The sequence below is a fragment of the Macrobrachium nipponense genome, chromosome 1 (assembly GCF_015104395.2).
Source record: "Macrobrachium nipponense isolate FS-2020 chromosome 1, ASM1510439v2, whole genome shotgun sequence".
Classification (NCBI taxonomy): domain Eukaryota; kingdom Metazoa; phylum Arthropoda; class Malacostraca; order Decapoda; family Palaemonidae; genus Macrobrachium; species Macrobrachium nipponense.
Genome location: NC_087200.1, coordinates 191,188,001 through 191,208,366, shown reverse-complemented (window position 1 = coordinate 191,208,366; position 20,366 = coordinate 191,188,001). Strand labels below are relative to the sequence as shown.

Sequence of the window (20,366 nt, the reverse complement as noted above, 5' to 3'; positions counted from 1 at the left end):
AAATATTGATAAGTAGGCATCACAGGAGTAAATCTAAGCGTGTTATTGAAAATAGAAAAGCTGTGCATTTTCTTGATGTAATGAGTTTTGTACACAGTTTCGTAATGGAAGATAGAACATGAGTCAAAATAGCTGCTTTCTATTTTTCCACATCCTTTGAATAGGTACCTGACATTATTTGACATATATGTTGCTATAGTAGATTCACATCCAGCATGCATCTGATGTCTAGGACAGTCCCTTGCGACGCTCCTGATTGGCTGTTGTTAAACTGAGCACAGTGCTGGAATTTGGAAACCCTCAGTCTCTCGAGAGAGTTCACAGAGGTAGGATGTCTGTTCCACTTCTCCTGAGGGATACTTTTGAAAGCCGTATCCCTCAGTAGAGAAGGATCATACATCCTGCCTATGTGAACTCTCTCCCAACCCTGTGATTGGCTTATTAACAGCCAATCAGGAGCGTCGTAAGGGACTGGCCTAGACATCAGATGCACGCTTGATGTGAATGTGCTATGGCGTATCGTACTAGTTACATTTTGGCATATGTCAGTTGTGCTTCTCACCATGGAGCTATATCGTTTTTGTTACTGGCAACATACACACATGTATGTACGTATGTATACACACACAGACACACACACACACACATATATATATATATATGTGTGTGTGTGTGTGTGTGTGTATATATATATATATTATATATATATATATATATATATCTCTATGATATATATATATAATATATGATATATCTAATTTAGTATATTATCTAGGACCTCTGTCTAATATATATATATATGATATATATAGATATATATATATATATATATATATATATATATATATATATATATATATATATCCTTAGGACTCTGTCTACTTCAGCCTTTGAGATTTGTTGCAAATCCACGATTTAGATTCAGCCATGGAATCCTTTAGTCATCTAGTTTTAATTGAAATGCCACTTCTCGTGTTTCTATTGCTTCTTGATCTTGTTCGCAGTTATCCTAAAAAATGATTTCTTTCTTTGTTTTGTCTCTTTTCAAGTTTTGTGTAAAAGGAAACTTTCGAGATGACTATTTGTCTGTCCGTCCGCACTTTTCCTGTCCGCCCTCAAGTCTTAATAACTACTGAGGCTAGAGGGCTGCAGATTGGTCTGTTGCTCATCCACCCTCCAATCTTCAAGCATACCAAATTTCATCCCTCTAGCCTCAGTAGGTTTTAAAATATTGAAGGTGAAAGTTAGCCATAATCTTGCGTCTGGCACTGCTATAGGTACCAACAACTCAGGTCACCACCGTGCCGTGACTGAAAGTTTCATGGAACCCGCCTGAGAGTTTCATGTGACGCGGCCAAGAGTTTCTTGGGCCGTGGTAGAGTTTCATGTGACGCGGCCAAGAGTTTCTTGGGCCGTGGTAGAGAGTTTCATGAGCCGCGGCTAAGAGTTTTATGGTCCGTGACTGAAAGTTTCATTTTATATCGCATTATACGCTGTCTAGAAGACAAGATTCTTCGGCGCATTTTTTACTTCTTGCGTCTTGTATTTAAGTTGTTTTGCTGCAGGTTCTATTGGTTATTATTTTTTTATTCTGATTTGTATGTTTTTAAATCTATTGTGTTTTTCCCTCAGTAAATGTCGTTGTGTTCTTGGAAACCTTCCGTTTTTTCATTTTTTATCGATTATGTCATTCTTTTCCTATCTTTTGTTTCTGCATCATCGACTGAAGCCATCGACGAAAGCTGCAAATAACCGAGAGCTTCTGCTTTCTTCTGGCGCCTTCATTTCCCAAACTTTTCCGAGAAGTCTATTCTGCCACCGTCATTTTCGCCTCTGTTCTTATTCTTCCTTTCCTAAGTTTTATTCGGCTCTCCCTTCCTCCCGAACTTCCATTTCCCCTCATTAGGCGATCTTGCTGTCTGATGATTTCTGCTTTGCTTTGAGATATAGAATAGGAGAGAACGGATAGAACTAAGCCAGTTGGCCGACCGGGACATCGGTACTTCTTTAAAGGAAGAAAGGAAACATGGAGTGTTCGTGAAGATGAAAGGATAGGTCAGTTGCGGTTTTATTTATTTATTTATCTATTTTTATCACTAAATCTACTTCGATCTTCTTTCCTTGCTATCTTCACTGTTGTTCTCTAATGAGACTATTATGGGTAATGTAGTGTATGTAAACAGTACTTTTGCTATCAATAATGGTAAGGGATGGAAAGATTATCTTGAATTTATATATTATTATATATATATACTATTATATATATATATATATATATATATATATATATATATATATTTATATACATATATATATTTATATGATATATATATATATATATATATATTTATATATATATATATATAATTATATATATATATATATATATATATATATATAATCATTATATATTATAATAATATATATATCTCGTCAGACCTAATTTTAAATCGTACCAGGTTTCCCTCTGAACCTCTAGAAACCCCCCAACTCCCCAATTTGTCTGCTCTGTCTCTCTCTCTCTCTCTCTCTCTCTCTCTCTCTCTCTCTCTCTCTCTCTCTCACGTCAGTTTACGTCTGGCAACATGACTTCTCGCTCTCCTTGCTGTCAATCAAAACCTCATAGAGCTTTCCCCAGGCAGTGGGTGGTGCTTTTTATCAGGACCTTAACTTTCCCATTATTTTTCCAAGACTGCTGCTGTTTATTTTGCCCTCGTTAAAGAACTTTCGGAAGGAGAGAATGATTATCTTTTAGAGCGCATGTTTAATGGAATTCTACTTTTTATTTCCAACTGAGAAATGAAGTTATGGAGGACGGAATAATTATATTTAAGGGACATACAAAAGACGATGTATTTTAGGGTATTTTTACGGACGTGTAAGAGGATATATTTAACTGTCCTTATTGTTATCGTACATTACATTAGTTTCTTTATTTTATTCAGTAAATTATTTGGTTAAAAGTTCATAGATTGAATCTTCAAAACAATTTCTATTTTATTAAGAGGACGAGAAAAAAATGTTAATAGACAAAGGAGTAAGTACTTACGAATTTATGTTCGTTATTTTGAACAAAGAAAGATGATCAAGCCGTGTAGAACGTTTCTGTGACCGACTACTTCGGAACCGTTAATAATTATTTTGCAAAGAGAGAGAGCAAAGAAAATGAGCGAATAGAAAACGGAGAAGGACGAATCTACTTCTTAAGCTTCGCTGTGTCCTCAAGAAACGTCACAGCCGAAATAATGAAGTGGCCGTGACTCCAAAATTTATTTCGCCTTCCGACATTCCCATTTTTTTCCCTTCTTCTCCACATCTTAATTAAGCTAATTAGACATTTTTGGAGTCGTGTTATTCTCATCCGCTGTTGCCGACTCGGGAAGTCTCGGATTGAATTTGGGGGCAGTTTTTTTTTTTCGGGAGGGCGAGATTCTTGCTATTATTGCATAGGTCACTTGGTAACCGGAATTTATAAATTTATTATTCTGGGGGGTTGGGGGGGAGTGTGCATCCTTTTGCGAGGTAAACATTCTCTCTCTCTCTCTCTCTCTCTCTCTCTCTCTCTCTCTCTCGTGTGTATACACAACTTATATAAGAAATGGGCTGAGATATGAAAACGAAATATTAAATTTATAGTCGAATTTCGGCTATGAAATATGCCCCCTCCCCTCCCCCCGAGTCTTCAGTATATTTGTAAATATACTTATATACTAAAGTGTCTGTTTACAATCTTGTATTCCCCTTTCTATTTCCCTTTTTTCGTTTCTCGCTTTCTATTTCTCTTTCTCCTTGCGGCCGGTAAAAAGTGTTCGCAGACTTGATAAAGGAGACTCTCCATTAAGAAAGCTTCGGAAAAGAATTGAGTCTGATTGTTTTTATTTGGGTTTCCAAGGGGAGGCAATGGAGCCTCTCTCTCTCTCTCTCTCTCTCTCTCTCTCTCTCTCTCTCTCTCTCTCTCTCTCTCAACTTTTAAATACTACCTCGGCACAAGGGTTAACATAGGTAAAGGAATACTCTCTCTCACTCTCTCTCTCACACACAACTTTTAAAGCCAACCTGGACACGAGAGGCGAAGGAGATACGGCCTCCCATTCATAGGCCTTTGTAGGCCTTGTGTCATTTCCGCTCGTTTCTTTTAGGCCTTACTAGTTTTTGTCCAATTATGGTTGCCGCTTTACTAAATTGTTTATATTACAAAGGAGACACGAAAGTCCCTCTATTTCCGTTGTTCCATTAACGTCAAAAAATGTCGGTAATGGGGAAGAGGATTTTAATGCTCCTCGTCCTCTAGCGGAAAGATATTTGTTTATCATTTATATCAAAAAAATGTCGTGAAGATATTTATTGTTCCAGATTTCATACCGAGGTACCTTCATTCTGCCTAATTCAAGAATTATTATTTCATGTTATTTTCCAAAGTAATGGATTTATTCGCGTGTTATAGTTACAAGGAGTTACAAGAATTAGGATGTATCAAAGACTTGTTAGTCCATCCGAGGAGACATCCTGTGCTCTCTTATCTGTAGGAGCAGGTTTTACTGTGCATTCGAAGTGTCCTGATGCTTTTGTCTAGCTTTCTTTTAAACTCTTCCACACTGTTGCTGTTTGCAACTTCTGGTGGCAGTTTATTCCACATGTCACATATCTTGTATGTAATGAATCTCCCACAATGGGACGTGTTGTATCTCTTCAGTTCTAGTTTCCATCCATTATTTCTTGTCTGCTTTTCGTTTAACGTTAATAGGTTACCGTCTACTTTTGTTATTCCTTTCAGTATTTTCAATGTTTCTATTAGTTGTCCTCGCAATCGTCGTGTTTCTAAGCCATACATGTTCAGGCTCTCTAGTCGTCTTCGGTAACCTAGATTTACCTGATGGATGGAACTAACTTTGTGGCACCTGCTTGTACTCCTTCTAATCTATTTATGTCTTTTGGCGTGATACTCTCAAAATCAGGGGATTGCAACAAGAGAGAGAGAGAGAGAGGGAGAGAGAGAGAGAGAGAGAGAGAGAGAGAGAGACATACACGAAACGAGGGAAATTAACGATACATGATTATCGCTAAGTCTCGTAAGATAACTTCCATTGCGATGAGTAATGCCTACAGTGCACCGCGGGAGCTGCACTGACGTCAATAACCTACCCCAGCGGGTTAAAAAGATGCTAGCGCTGAAAGACACTAACATATATTTATGTGTGTATTGATCAGATCTGGTTATCGTCTAAATTAGGAAAATTAAGTTAATAGTCTAGTTATATATATTCTTATAAGATATATATATATATCTATATAATATAATATATATATATATATATATATTATATATATACATATATATATTTATATAAAATATGTGTGTGTGTGTATTTTAATACGTATATGTATGATAGTATATATATATATATATATATATATATATATATATATATATATATATATATATATATTTATATGAAATTGTACGATTTTCTCCACGCGACATCGCCTAGATATCAACAATTATATTGATTATCCTAAAGGGTCTTTTGTAACCGCAATAACACTGACTTTATTTGTAAGTTACCATATTTTATGATTATCAATATTGTAAGTTACCATATTTTATAATGATCAATATTTATAAGTTACCATATTTTATAATTATCAATATTTATAAGTTACCATGTTTTATTAATTATCAATATTTGTAAGTTACCATGTTTTATAATTATCAAGAAATCTTTCCACTTAAAAATTTTTTTTGGAAAGTCACTCGAAACCTTTCTGGAAATTCAGTTGAATTCTTTTTCTATCTAATACAAGTGAGTTCTCTTTATCTCTCAAGAATTTTGAGTTGACCTTTAGAGCTCTGAAGGAATGTTTCTTCCACAGTTTTATTTTCTCTCTTGGCTATTTATAAGCCCTGAAAGAATTTCCATGTCTTTACTTTCTATATTTTCTTTTTTTTAGGTCCTTTCATTTTTGTCTATTTATTTAATTATTATTTGGTAATTCATTTTTCTTTCCTAATAAATAAGTGATCTCTTCTTTCTGTATTTCTTATTACCTTCTGTTGATCCTTTCAAATGAACTGCATATTCTCTGGAAGTTTGAATTACATGTCACTGGCCACTGCTGGCTTGTTCCATATGATTACGTTCAGAGAACGATGGATGGGAATAACATCTCACCCATATCCGGGAGGTCCAGTGTGAAAAACGAGACCATAAACCACATAGCAAGCGAATGTCCGGCACTTGCACAGAACCAGAACAAAAAGAGGCGTGATTCAGCGGCAAAAGGCCTCCACTGGAGCCCTGTGCAAGAAACACCACCCGCTACCTTCCAGTAATAAGTGGTCCGAGCACCAACCAGAAGGAGTGATAGAAAACGATCAAGCAAAGATCCTCTGGAACTATGGTACGTGACGTTGATTGACAAAATCAAGACACCAGAGTAGAAGAGAAAGAAAGAGAAAGGTTGATAAGTATCAAGACCTGAAAATAGTAATAAGAAGGATATGAGATATGCCAGTGGAAATTATACCCATAATCATATAATCATAGAGACCGGGAAAAATTAGATGCTGAAGTAGCTCTAGCTCATAGATGGACTCCTAAGGAGGTAGGATGCAACCCGGAACCCCACACTACCAAAACCCCCCGTAAGGGGGTAGTGCTGTCAGTGCACCTCATTCGGTGCAATGTAGGCATTACTTAAGGTTCTTTGCGGCGTCCCTTCGGACCCCAGCTGCAACTACTTCCATTTCTTTTACTGTACCTCCGTTCATATTTCTTCTTCAATCTTACTGTCCACCCTTCCTAACAATTGTTTCATAGTGCAACTGCTTTGAGGTTTTCCTCCTGTTACACCTGTGTAACCTTGTGCTGTCAATTTCCGTATCGGCGCTGAATGGCCTTTGTTGCCCCATTGCTTGGCATAATGCCAAAAATTTATATAAATCAGATTAAAAAAAATTATAAAAACTACCCAGTCGAATTGGACGACTGTGATAATAATCCCGTGAGGTTAAAATTTTTTTTATTCGAGCAGTGAAGAATGTGTTTTCGATCATTTAGTTACAATATGCAGCCAGAACCATTAAAAAAGAACATTAACAATAAAAACTGTGAAATGAAAGCGCAAAGTGTGTTCCGTAGTCGGAATGATATAAGTCTTTAAGAGGCTTCGACTGCGCTCAAAAAAAAATATTTGTATACTTTCAGCCAAATATAAACACTTTTTTAACATAGTCTTTCATTGCCGTGCGGTATTCCAAATGAAAACATTACCATAACTTGTAATTACTATTAATGGTTATATTTTTCATCATACACACATATAGAGGAAAACGCACTAGAAGAGAAAATAATACATAAATAAATGAAAAATAACAAACCTATTTAGCAATACATGGTCATGTGTACTTACCCTTCATAAATTACCATGTACGGTTTTTAATATACGCTCGGATGGAAGGCAACGCAGTAGAAGAAAAGAATAAATTAATGAATAGAAGATGGGGCAGCAATACCTATTACTATGTTCCTCTACCCATTAATTACTATGCACTTACCTGTAGTTATCACTGGGTAGTTTTGTACCTGTGACTGTGTTCATACTTTTATTATATAGTCATATATCTTCAGTAATTAGTATGTAGCTATACCTGGGCAGTTTTGTACTTATAACTGAATTCATACTCTATTATATAATCATATGTACTATATACACACTTACCTGCAGTTATAATTGGGCAGTTTTGTACCTATAACATTCATACTTCCTTCACTCGTTCTCTGAGACGCGATGAGGGGTCCCAAAGACCGACACTGTTGTAGGACTCAAGAACCGTTGAAAATATTCTTCAAGTGAAGAGTGGCTGGAACTGCTATTCAACAGTGCGAGAATAGTAATAAAACTCCACTTGAAACGTCTTGATGAACTTCAAAGACTCTTTCGCTGGAAGTTAGATCAAACCACGCTTCCTGGAACAACGATTTCTCTCCCTTAAATATTAACTAATATTTCCTCTGGAGGGACTTTAAGTGGAAAATTGAGAGAGAGAGAGAGAGAGAGAGAAGAGAGAGAGAGAGAGAGAGAGATCAACTTGGTGGTTTGTCGTGTTTTTTATTTATCCACCGATTCCATGGAAAGGTTTACAGTGATTGCCTGACACTCTCTCTCTCTCTCTCTCTCTCTCTCTCTCTCTCTCTCTCTCTCGTGAAAATGTAATATTTCTTCTGTAGAGTCTTTAAGTGAAAAATGAGAGAGAGAGAGAGGAGAGGAGACAGAGAGAGAGAGAGAGAGAGAGAGAGAGAGAGAGAGAGAGAGAGAGAGAGAGGACGTTTTAATATCGTTTGAGCAGAACCATTTACAGAAAAATAGCCTCTTAAATATCACACACGAACTAGCACAAAACTCACGCTAATTGGAAAAGAGGGCGAGGGGGCCCCCTGTTGGGGGAGTTAGGTGATAGGGTGGGGGGGCCAGTGGTTGGATGGGTGATTCCCCTTGCCAAAGGTACCCAAGATCTTTTCCAGGCTCTCTCTCTCTCTCTCTCTCTCTCTCTCTCTCTCTCTCTCTCTCTCTCTCTCTCTCTCTCTCAAACACAAACTTTATTTTTCTTGAATTTCAGTATCTACATCATTCTTTAGATGCTCAGTATTTACACAAGGAGTGAAGTTGCAAGACAAACGTTATTTGTGCTATCCCGATCAGAACAGTTTGAACAATTCCCCCCATCCTCTCCCCAACTCCCATTTTCTTTCCGCTTAGCAAGGAGCAAACAAAATTAAGAATGTATAATTAATTTTTGCAATAATCGCATATGTTACAGTAACCTTGAGATATTTCTAAAGTCCAATTTTTTTAATACACTTTCCACTGGAACCCTTGAAATCCGAAGGGAATAAATGATGAAATTATCCTGGCCAGGACTGAGGTTCGTTCGTATGTAGCAGCACCATATCAAACGACGAATGCTAGAACTAAATATTTAATTCTCCATACGTACTGAAGTGTTAGGTAATTAGTGTCACAATTGCTTTGGTCAGTCAGTAACGTCGATTCTTGTCATGCTTTATACTTATCACCTTCCGCAGTGAAAACTGTTAGAATTGCATTCGCTGTAGTGTGAGACCCTGTTGTAATTCCACCCAGTGCATTGTGGAATCGTTAGAATTCCACCCACTGCAGTGTGAGATCCTTAGAATTCCATCCACTGCAGTGTGAGATCCTTAGAATTCCACCCAGTTCAGTGTGAGACAGTCAGAATTCCACTGTGAGACCGTTTGAATTCCACCCACTGCATTGTGAAGCCGTTAGATGTCCACCCACTGTAGGGTGAAACCGTCAGAATTTCAATTTGTGAAACCTGTCAGAATTCCACCCACTGGAATGCGAGACCGTCAGAATTCCAAATTATGAAACCGTTATAATGCCAGCCAGTGTTTGTGAAACCGTTAGAAATCCATCGTCACTGATAACGATGATACAAGAGCATCTTCCACGATTAATCTCACTCTCATCGTGAAACACTAATGCCGAACTCCAGCAATATCCAGTGTGACATTGGTATCAGGAATCCCTCGTGAAATATAGACACCTCATATGGCATTCTAATGGCTGATTCAGATCTTGCTCAATAGAAGACGATTGTCTGGGTCCCTGCGGTCATTAGTAAATTCTCAGATGTCTCGTTTTCAGCGTTATTAGTAGGTCTTGTAGGTGAAAGGTCCTCTCTAAATATATGTTACTTTCGTTTTTGTAGTTACTCAGGGAAAAGGAGAATTGGTCTTGCAAGTTTGAAGGTTGCCAACCACCGCTGAAGCGCTCATCTATTACTCTTTTGTTTTCATGTCGCCATTTTTTTTTTTTTACTTTCTATTGTAAACATCCTCCTTTCCCCGAAGCTTTCTCTATCCAGTTTCAGACTTTCCAGCTCCCTTTGACGTGCGCTTTCTTTAGAAAGGTTTCTCATTTCCACGATGGATGGGTATACCTTCTCCGTGCATTGAAGCAGCAAGATAAAAGGGAGACTTCTACGTAAGCCTTGTGTGTTGGGTAGTAAGGAGTGTTCAGTAACCACTCCTTCCAATTACAATTTTTTCCAGTCTTCACTCAAGTGATGACCCTAAAACTAATGTTCTGTAATCTTGGATTGCGTCATAACCTTCGTACAGTAGTCGTAGCTTTTCACAATAAACTTCCACAGTCTGGTGTGAGTTCCCTCGATCGAGGAGGGTATCCTAAGTTACAAAATTATTTTCTAGTTTGTCTTACCTTTTTGTTTATTCGTATTTTATGTATTTTAAGTTTTGTTTATAGGAATGTTGCAGTTTTCATATGCAAGTTATTTTGTTGCTGGTGTTTCTTATTGTATGTATTTTATTCAGCTTAATAAAAGGGCTCTATAGTTGATAAAGGGTTCCTAGAGCGTTCATGAGAGTTTTCTTTATTTTGAAAGAATTTGTGCTTCTTAAGAATAACAATAATCATATGGCATCTTCCTGTCAAAAGAGCGATTGTAAGAGCGGATCGGAAACACATATAATGGAATTCGCCCTTTACTGCATTGTTCATGTTTTCATGAGAACTGAGTGTGTTTGCTATTATAATCACTGTTATTATAGATCCTTAGATTACTGTAAATATTTTGCATTTTGCTTCGAAGAGTCTGCCCCTCGCAGATGACTTCATTTTTCGACGGTGAATGACTAGTTAACGAACAGAAGTCAACCAGAATTCTGCCTCAATTTGTTTCCGATAAAACAAGACAGACTTGGAAGTACTCGAATTCCGCTATTATAGGTTTCCCTTCGTGACAGAAAGTAGCTTTCACTTGCCAGCCTTTCTGGACAAATTCGGCTGCATTTTCCTTCGGTCGCGGGTCAGGAGGTTTGACCTCTTTAAGTATGGCGAGGAAAAAAAAAAAAAAAACATTTGTGTTGTATATACTATATATATATATATATATATATATATATATATATATTTATATAGTATATATATAGATATATATATATAATATCTATATATATATATATATATATATATTATATTTATATGTATATATAGATATATATATATATATATATATATATATATATATATATACATATATATATTATACATATATATATATCATATACATAATATAATATATATATATATGTATATATATATATATATTGTATATATATAATTGAATGATATCACCGGTAGATAACGCTTAAATTTACCCTTCGAATATAGATTTCAAATATCCAGGGTAAGGGATGATTGACTAACTTCAGTAATCATATACGTATCTGTTAAGAATGTTTTCGTATAAACATATATACCTTTCAGATCACTAATAGAATATTTATTTGTAGAAATATTTCCTACACATCAATGTAAATCATTCATAAGATATTAATATGCAATCGTTTTCTTCATAGTGAAAAGAAACAAGTAAAAAAAGCAAGCGCCATCGAGTTTTCTGTACTGCCGCTACAGCGTATAATCATGGCCACGGAAATTATATCTATTTTTCGGTGGTCACGGTATATTGGTGTATCAGCCGCAGCCCACGAAACTTTAACCACGAACCGTTGGTTGCCAGAAGCACGATTGTTGCCAACTATAATTTAAATAAAATAAAAGCTACCGAGGCTGAGGGGCTGCAATTTGGTATGTGTGGTCATTGGAGGGTGGATAATAAACCTTCCAATTTGCAGCCCTATAGCCTCAGTAGTTTTTAAGATCTGAGGGCTGACAGGAAAAATGCGGACGGACAGACAAAAAGCCGGAACAACTAACAATATAATGTTACAGTGGCTCCTTCTTATATATTCGAAATCTGGATTTTCTGTTTATTGATTGCCTGCTTTAGAAAAAGCAGAACACAGTCAATACCGAAGAATAAAGTTTTCAGATTCATCAGGAAAGATCAGAACACAGAACAATGAACCTTGACAAAGTTTTAATTGATTTCAGTTCATGGATAAAACCAGCGTACTGAAACCATTCAGTCAGTGAGTGATCCTACGCAGTTTAAAGGAAGGAAGGAGTCTCTTCAGAGCAGCTAGTCATGGGTGACGCCAGTCTGATGATACCAGCCAATCAATCGGTAATCCCGCGCAGTTGAAAGGAAGGAAGGAAGGAATGAGTCTATTCACAGATCCTTCATCAAGGAGAGAGTTCGGAAGAGTCCGTCCCCTTCAAAGTCTTCAGACAATTAAACCTCTGCCGCATAATGCATTTGGAATCTCGACTGACAGAGCTCCGGCAAATGCGATGATGCTTCGGAAGATCCCTCGTCAGTACGTTTGATTTTAACGAAGAAAATGACTCGGGACAGGATTTTGAGGAATTTTAAATTTGAGTGAACGTAGCCGTTAAGGTTCATTTTGCAATAAAAGGATGTTTTGATGCAACGGCGATTTGGTTAATTGATGTAAAAAGTATTTTAATGAAAGAAAATGGAAGATGCAGTTATGGGAAAACATGGCTCTTAATGAAAAACATACCCGAGATGTCATTGAGGAAAGCATTTTAATGAAAAATACCTGAGATAATTCAAGAAATAAAATGAAAATTCTTGGAACTGAATTGTGGCGGTAAAATTACCTGCTTATTTCCACCTTATTTCTTGCCTGGGTGACCATGGTAAGGTTGCAGGAGAATAGTGCCGTCGTCGGCTCACCTCACATAGCGCACTGTATGCATCACTAAAGGGTCTTTACAGCGTCCCTTCGGCCCCCTAGCTGCAACGTCTTTCGTTCCCTTTACTGTACCGCCGTTCATATTCTCTTTCTTCCTCCTGACGTTCCACCCTCTCTATTAATGCAACTGCGAGTTTTTCCTCCTGTTAACACACAAACCTTTTTTCCTGTGCAGTTTTCCCTTTCGGCCGATGAATGTCCTCAAAGGCCATTCAATTCTATATAATATTCTGTTCTAAATCTCATAAAATCAAATCGGATCGTCCTCCAAAGATACAACGTCATAATGGATAGGCGCTTGAGTGTAGGAGTAGGAGGGGAGAGAGAGAGAGAGAGAGAGAGAGAGAATGATGATGATGATGAAGAAACAAAAGTATTAAAAATCCTGGAAGCTGAGTACGAAATAAAATGGAAAAATACACGAGAGAGAGAGAGAGAGAGAGAGAGAGAGAGAGAGAGAGAGAGAATGATGATGATGATGATGAAACAAAAGTATTAAAAATCCTGGAAGCTGAGTACGAAATAAAATGGAAAAATACACGAGAGAGAGAGAGAGAGAGAGAGAGAGAGAGAGAGAGAGAGAGAGAAGAGAGAGGGCTACTGCAGGTCCAGGAACAATGAGCGCCCTTCAAAAGGAGGGGAAGTGCCCTCGGAATGTTGAAGCGAGGTCCTCATTAGCCGAAAATGTTTCCCCCGACGGCTGCCCCGTCATTTAGCATTGTCACCCACTTGGTTGCTTGATGTCCCGTCCGGAGTTTTTCTTTATACTCCTTTTCTTTCACTCGGTTTTCGAATGGAGTCGTAATTGTTTTTTTCCTTTCCGCTTTTGTCGCTGATGTGTCAGGACAGTTTTGTTGTTTCATTCGCTGGAAGTTTCGTGAAGATTTTTTTTTTATGTCAGTGAATTCATGTGAGAGTTGGCAACGATTAAGTCAAGTGATTAAATCATTGATTTTTTCATTAAAAAATATTTTTTTTATTTAATTTTTTTAATTATTTTAATTAGAAAGCAAACAAATTGAAAAATATGGTTTGGAGGTTAATAAAACCTTAAGCATAACTGTGCTGCATCTATTTATTTTGATATAAAGAAATTGCAAGTACAAACTTTAAGCCAGAACTGGAAACCTAAAAGATAAATCAATAGTAATTCTGTCATAAATTGCATTTTGATGAAAAAAAAGGATCGAAAAAAACCAAAATAAATTTTTAAAAAATCAGATTCATAAAAAATCAAACAAATCACTGATTATTTTTTTCTTTTTAATCTCCAACCCAGGTTTAAAGGTGAGAAATAATATGAGCGAATAACTGATTAAGCGGTGCACTGTAGGCATTACTTGAGGTTATTTGCAGCCTCCCTTTGCCCCTAGTTGCAAACCTCTGTCATTCCTTTTACTATACCTCCGTTCATATAATCTTTCTCCCATCTTCTGCTAACAATTAATTTATTATTGTGCAACTTCGAGATTTTCTTCCTATTACACTTTCATGTCCCTCCACTTCCTTACTGTCAACCTTCGACCTTTGAGTGCTGAATGACCTCATAGGTCCCAGCCATTGGTCTTTGGCTAAAATTTTATATTCCATTTCAAATTCCAGAGATTAGTCTTTTTTTTGTGTGAAAATATACTATGCTATCCTTTTGAAGTGATTCTTTGAATGAGTGAGGGATGTGGTAGACTCTCCGTTAACTTTCGTCTTCATCCCCTAATCTGAAGAGGAAGTAGTAGGTTGACAGGAGGTAAATTGTGGGGGGGGGGGGGGCTTGTCAAAGCGATTGCGAAAGATTTGGCAGATCGGTGGATTGACACTTCTTGACACCCTCTCTCTGATTGTTACGAAATCCCCTCTCTCTCTCTCTCTCTCTCTCTCTCTCTCCAACTATGCTGTGACTGTGAAGAGGACTTTATATCTCTCACTAAGAGAAGACATAAACAGATTAGAAGGGGTACAGGCAAGAGCCACAAAGTTAATTCCATCCATCAGGCAAATAGGTTACCGAAGACGACTAGAGAGCCTGAACATGTATGGCTTAGAAACACGACGAGTGTGAGGAAAACTAACAGAAACATTGAAAATACTGGAAGGAATAACAAAAGTAGACAGTAACCTATTCATGTCAAACGAAAAGCAGACAAGAAATAATGGATGGAAATTAAAACTGAAGAGATGCAACACATCCCATTGCAGGAACTTTTTCACATACAAGATATGACACATGGAATAAACTGCCACCAGAAGTTGTAAACAGCAACAGTGTGGAAGAGTTTAAAAGAAAGCTAGAAAAAATCATTAGGATACTGTGAATGAACAGTAAAACTTGCTTCTAGAGATAAGTGAGCACACGATGTCTCCTCGGATGGACTAATAAGTCTTGAGACATCCTAATCCTTGTAACTCTCTCTCTCTCTCTCTCTCTCTCTGGAAACTTTATAGCGATGTTATCACAATAATAAATCAATTTCTTGAAGACTTCCCGTGGAAAAACGCCTAAAATATTACAGTAACAGAAATACATTAATTAGTTGTCATTACAGAGCTAATTAAATTTTTTTTTATTGTTGATTCATTTAATTTATTTGTACTTTGTGTTACTTTTACATAACCTCCCTGCCTTGTCAGATCTGATTTGAACTCTGAGGAATTTCATTGCTAAAGGAATCTTTGAGTGACAGGTGTTGTGAAATGAATATCTTATCCTTTACATTCCCAATTATAAATTAAATTTACTATCTGGTTTTAATTGATGAATTTATCAACAGCTGTGGGGAAAATGAGGGCAATATTGAATAGCTGGTTAACCGCATCACACACCAAGTCATTATCAGTGTTATTGTTTCATGTTGTTGTTCTTGCTTTTGTACCCGTTGTTCCCCAGTACTTTGGCCACAATCCGTGTTGTTGTATGTCCTCAATTCAGCTGTGAAACGCTGCATATGACGGGGAAGTGTGTCATGTTTTTCTGTGTTGCCACCCTTCCTGTGGATTACCAGATTTGTGAGAAGTGAACATAAGTTCTTGGTGGATTCTGCTAAAATATCCACAAAAATATAAGTGTATCAGGGACAAGTGAATGAATGGGAAAAAAAATTATCAATACTTGCATATTGCAGCCAGAGTTTGCGCTCTCTCTCTCTCTCATACTAGGTCATAATTTTGCTGAAGCGTTTTCTGTATGCAGACATTAGAAGCTTAGAAAAATATTTTGCAACCACTTCGAAAGAGAGAGAGAGAGAGAGAGAGAGAGAGAGAGAGAGAGAGAGAGAGAGAGTTACAAGGATTAGGATGTCTCAAAGACTTGATAGTCCATCCGAGGAGACACCGTGTGCTCACTTATCTCTAGAAGCAGGTTTTACTGTTCATTCAGTGTCCTAATGATTTTGTCTAGCTTTCTTATAAACTCTTCCACGCTGTTGCTGTTTACTTCTGGTGGCAGTTTATTCCAGGCGTCACATAACTTGCATATGAAGAGAGAGAGAGAGAGAGAGAGAGAGAGAGAGAGAGAGAGAGAGAGAGAGAGAGAGAGAGAGAGATTCTTTCCTACTGTCACTTACCACGTGTGTGTCACGCTAAAGACATCTTATCTAACTGTCACTTATGTCAGATATTCCGTGTGTTGTAATCATGATTATTACAGTTTGTCATTTTGTAATCTTCTTTTAACTGTACCCTGAAATAATAATTTTCATTTGATCGTATTTTCTAGAACACAAAAATTTCTGTCAATCTTTTTGCAATCTCCCAAATGTACGCAGTAAAAAATATTTATTTCATCGTATTTTTTTAAAGCACGATTTCTGTCAGTAGATCTCGTGTATTGTCCCAAACACTGGCATTGGTTACCGATATCCATTTTATTAAGATGCCAATGCGAAGAAGTTGGGGATTCTCTCTCTCTCTCTCTCTCTCTCTCTCTCTCTCTCTCTCTCTCTCTCTCTCGTTTGCATATATGTAAAATTTATTATATTTACCGGCATCGTGTTATTCAAGTTAATTTTTATTCAGGTTTTATAGTTAGATAATATTAATAAACGTCTTCATAAAGCATTTGTGAGTATGTACGTATCCCCGGCCATGACACATCTGCTCCTCTTCTTCCCAAGGGTTTCGTGACGCTGCGGCCCGCAATTCATATTCATTTCTCCCTTTGCTTAATCCCTTTAAGCCCTTAGAGCTGCTTTTCCCCGTAAGATGCACGAGATTCTGCTCCTTAGCAGCACCTAAAGAAGCCCTGACTTACGGCGGACACTCCGCTTATAGTGGGGCATGAAACGCCGCCCTCCGGGTAGGTCTAGGTTTTGAGTCTATCACTCCGGAAGTGTATCGGTCTATGGAGTCTTTGTCGAAGGGCGCCCTAAAGGGGAATCCCTCTTCGCGTGATGCCCAATAGTTCGAAATGACATAAAACAGATCGGGAGTTGGGTATTTTGGCACTAGAGTTTGGCAGTAGCTAGGCAGAAAGTGGCGACCGGCTGGCACTCAAATTAGGACGGCTTCACTTCTACGTTTTCTTCTTCTGCTTCTTCTTCTTCTTCTTCTTCATCTTCGTTCGCCCGAGTTGGTGTTGGTGTTGGGAATTGTGTGGTGGTGTCAGTGTTGGCGGTTGCCTTGGTGGGGATGACCGTGGTGCATATTGAGGGTGAAAATAATTGAACAGTCTTCAACGTCTGTGCAACGCGATGTGAAGTTGTTTGTTTGAGTTATCATGTTTTGAGCCGCCATGATTGCCAAAGTCAGTGGATTTGATAACAATAATAGGAAGAGGTCCGACCTTCATTTGTTTATCTACAAAGCGAGAAAGGCTGACTAGGGAAAAATAATATTATTCCCTCAGTAGACCCAGTGTCACTTGGTGATTCAGTGTGAATAAGTGGGTAAAAATATCTGGTGAATGAGTAGCTTCTCTGAAACTTAGTAGTAAACCTCAGTAGTAAGGTCGCAGTAACTACTCGTAATATAGTGTGTGGGTAGACCAGAAGAGTTGCAATTAATGGCAACGCAACAGATTTACGTTGTCCTTTTATTCCATGAGGAAACTTTGTGGTCACGTCACGAATGAATCTGGTCATTGCCCCGTTATGAAATGCCGTGCGTTCCGCCTAAGGTGTATAGGTCTATTTCCCTGAATTGAAATTTTGACCTCAGGCCGTATTTCGGTATAAGACTGGTGTGTCGTCGTTCTCTCTCTCTCTCTCTCTCTCTCTCTCGGGATGCAGTATTGCTTCTTGCGTCTTGTTATTTCCAAAAAATGTGTCCATTTGCTTTGAAAAAAAGCATGGGTCCCAAGTGATAAACTGAAAAACTTAGACAGTATTTTAATCTACAGAATCTGTTTTTTCCTGCTTCCCTTGTGAATGATAAAAATACGGCCGTTTCTTTAAAGAAAGCCTGTTGTATCACACCTGATAGACCGATAGCCTTAGACCACAGTGTAGACTCTCTCTCTCTCTCTCTCTCTCTCTCTTCTCGGAATGTGTTGTTTCTTGTGCCTGGTCAATTCTAAAAATGTGACCGTTTGCTTTGAAGAAAACCTGCTTCATCCCAGTTTATAGTTTGGACATGAAGACTGGTGCGTGCGCTCTGTGTGTGTGTGTGTGTGTGTGATGTACAAGAATCTATTGTTGTCTGTACCTCGTTAATGCCAAAAATGTGGCTGTTTTCTCCAAAGAACGCCTTTAATATCCCTGTTGAAAAACTGATGCATTAGACCATATATTGGACATGAAGACTAGTGCGTCCCTCTCCCCCCCCCCCCCGCCTCTCTCTCTCTCTCTCTCTCTCTCTCTCTCTCTCTCTCTCTCATCTCTCTCTCTCTCTCTGTGAATATATTGCTTCCTGAGCTTGGTTAATGTTAAAAATGTGGTCATTTGTTTTGAAAAAGTCTAATATCCCAGGTGTTAAGACTGATAACCTCAGACCATAACTTGGACAGGAAAACTAGTGCGTCCTCTCTCTCTCTCTCTCTCTCTCCTCTCTCTCTCTCTCTCTCTCTCTCTCTCTCCTTTCATGTACCGATTCCATTGTTCCGTGTGCCTCGTTAATGCCAAAAATGTGGCCGATTGCTCTGAAGAAAGCGTATTCTGTCCCACCTAATAAATGTCCTGTGTGTTGCGTTTCTGTATCGGTCTAGCTGGCACCGAGTGCTGCTAGACCCACATCCCGAGTCTGTGTTGGGTATTTCCTGATTATCAGTCAGGAGTGAAACTGCGCTAATTGAACACTCGTCTGGTGGAGGGAACAAGGAGTGGAAGGAGTTAGTGGGATTGTTTTCTATGCATGTAAGGAACAACGTAGGGAACCAGACGTTCTAGAATGGGATGCAAACTGGGATTTTCATTGTAAGAAAGGAATCAAGCAGTTGTTGGTAGGATTTAAAGTGGGATTTTGAGCGTGATTTTTGTGTACGAAGCCGTTTTAGGATGGGATTTAGAATGGGATTTTTTAAAGGGTTATTTAGGGATGAAGCCTTCTTGTGGCTCGATTTTGAAAGGGATTTTGATGCAGTTCAAGGCCGAATTAGCAGGGGATTTATACACATACAGGGAACGAGATGGCCAAACGTGTGTGGCTTGAAAAATTTCGTATTTGGGAACAAAGCGAATATTTAGGATTTCTGTATAAATAAAATTGATAATGCAGGTTCCACAAACATTGGCGCTATTTATGAATTTTGCTCTGGCAGACTTCGGGATTGTGAATGAGTATTTGTGAGTTGTATAAGGAGACTGTGAAAGTGTGTTTTATTGTGTAATACGTCACACGTATGTGTTCCGTTGTTTATGTCCAAATCCTTGAGTTTTATCCATGTTTATTTTCACTTGACTTCCAGTATTTATTCATCTTTAGTTTTATCACCTCTCTCTCTCTCTCTCTCTCTCTCTCTCTCTCTCTCTCCTCTCTCTCTCTCTCTCTCTCTCTGTCGGTTCTTTTCATTTTATTTTACGCACAGCTTGCAAGACGTATTAAATTTTTTTGCAATCACCTCTCTCTCTCTCTCTCTCTCTCTCTCTCTCTCTCTCTCTCTCTCTCTCTCTCTCTCTCTCTCTCTTATTGCCTTCCTGCGAGAGGCAGTTTCCAAGTTATTAATAAAACAATAAACCTCCACACACACCTCTCTCTCTCTCTCTCTCTCTCTCTTTCTCATACGCTCAGTGTCACATTGCATAGAAAACGGACGTGCGATGTTGTTTCAAAAGAAGGCTGTTCTAGAGGTTGTTGCAGCCGTTTCTGGCGTTGTTGCTTCATTTCAGACCTCCATTCGTGCCTGGTCTCCACTTCATAAAAAAGAAAAAAAAATTGTTTTTGGTGGTCGTATTGATATTCCAGGAAGGGGTAAGTGGCTTCAGTGTGAGGTTATGGGTATGGGAGAAGTCACATATATATAATATATAATATATATATATATATAATATATATATATACATATCGAATGTATGCATATTATATATATATATATATAATCTGTATGTAGTAGTATATGAATGTTAATACAACTGGATGTAATGAAAGAATAAGTTTCAGCCTTCCAATAAAATTACCAACCACTCCAAGACAGAAAGCATGTTTACCTCTCCCACTCAAGAAGTTAGTGCCGCATGCGTGCCTACCCGCTGTCTGCTTCAAGTACTACTGTCAAACACACGTCTCTCAGATGTGTGTCCAGTGCCTGAATCG

General features: G+C 38.0%; 1 protein-coding gene across 6 annotated transcripts in view; it reads left to right on the top strand.

The window, feature by feature from the left end:
* LOC135219949 (uncharacterized) overlaps nt 1-20,366 on the top strand; it is a 290,474-nt gene that overhangs the window by 139,407 nt on the left and 130,701 nt on the right. The window contains exon 1 of one of the 6 annotated variants that reach the window (XM_064257191.1): nt 17,272-17,331. The exons of 2 other annotated variants lie outside the window; for them this stretch is intronic. The gene's annotated coding sequence lies outside the window, so the exon portion shown is untranslated. Of the gene's footprint in view, nt 1-17,271; nt 17,358-20,366 lie in introns of those variants that run through there. 3 more of the 6 variants (XM_064257190.1, XM_064257193.1, XM_064257192.1) reach the window with 3 other exon arrangements.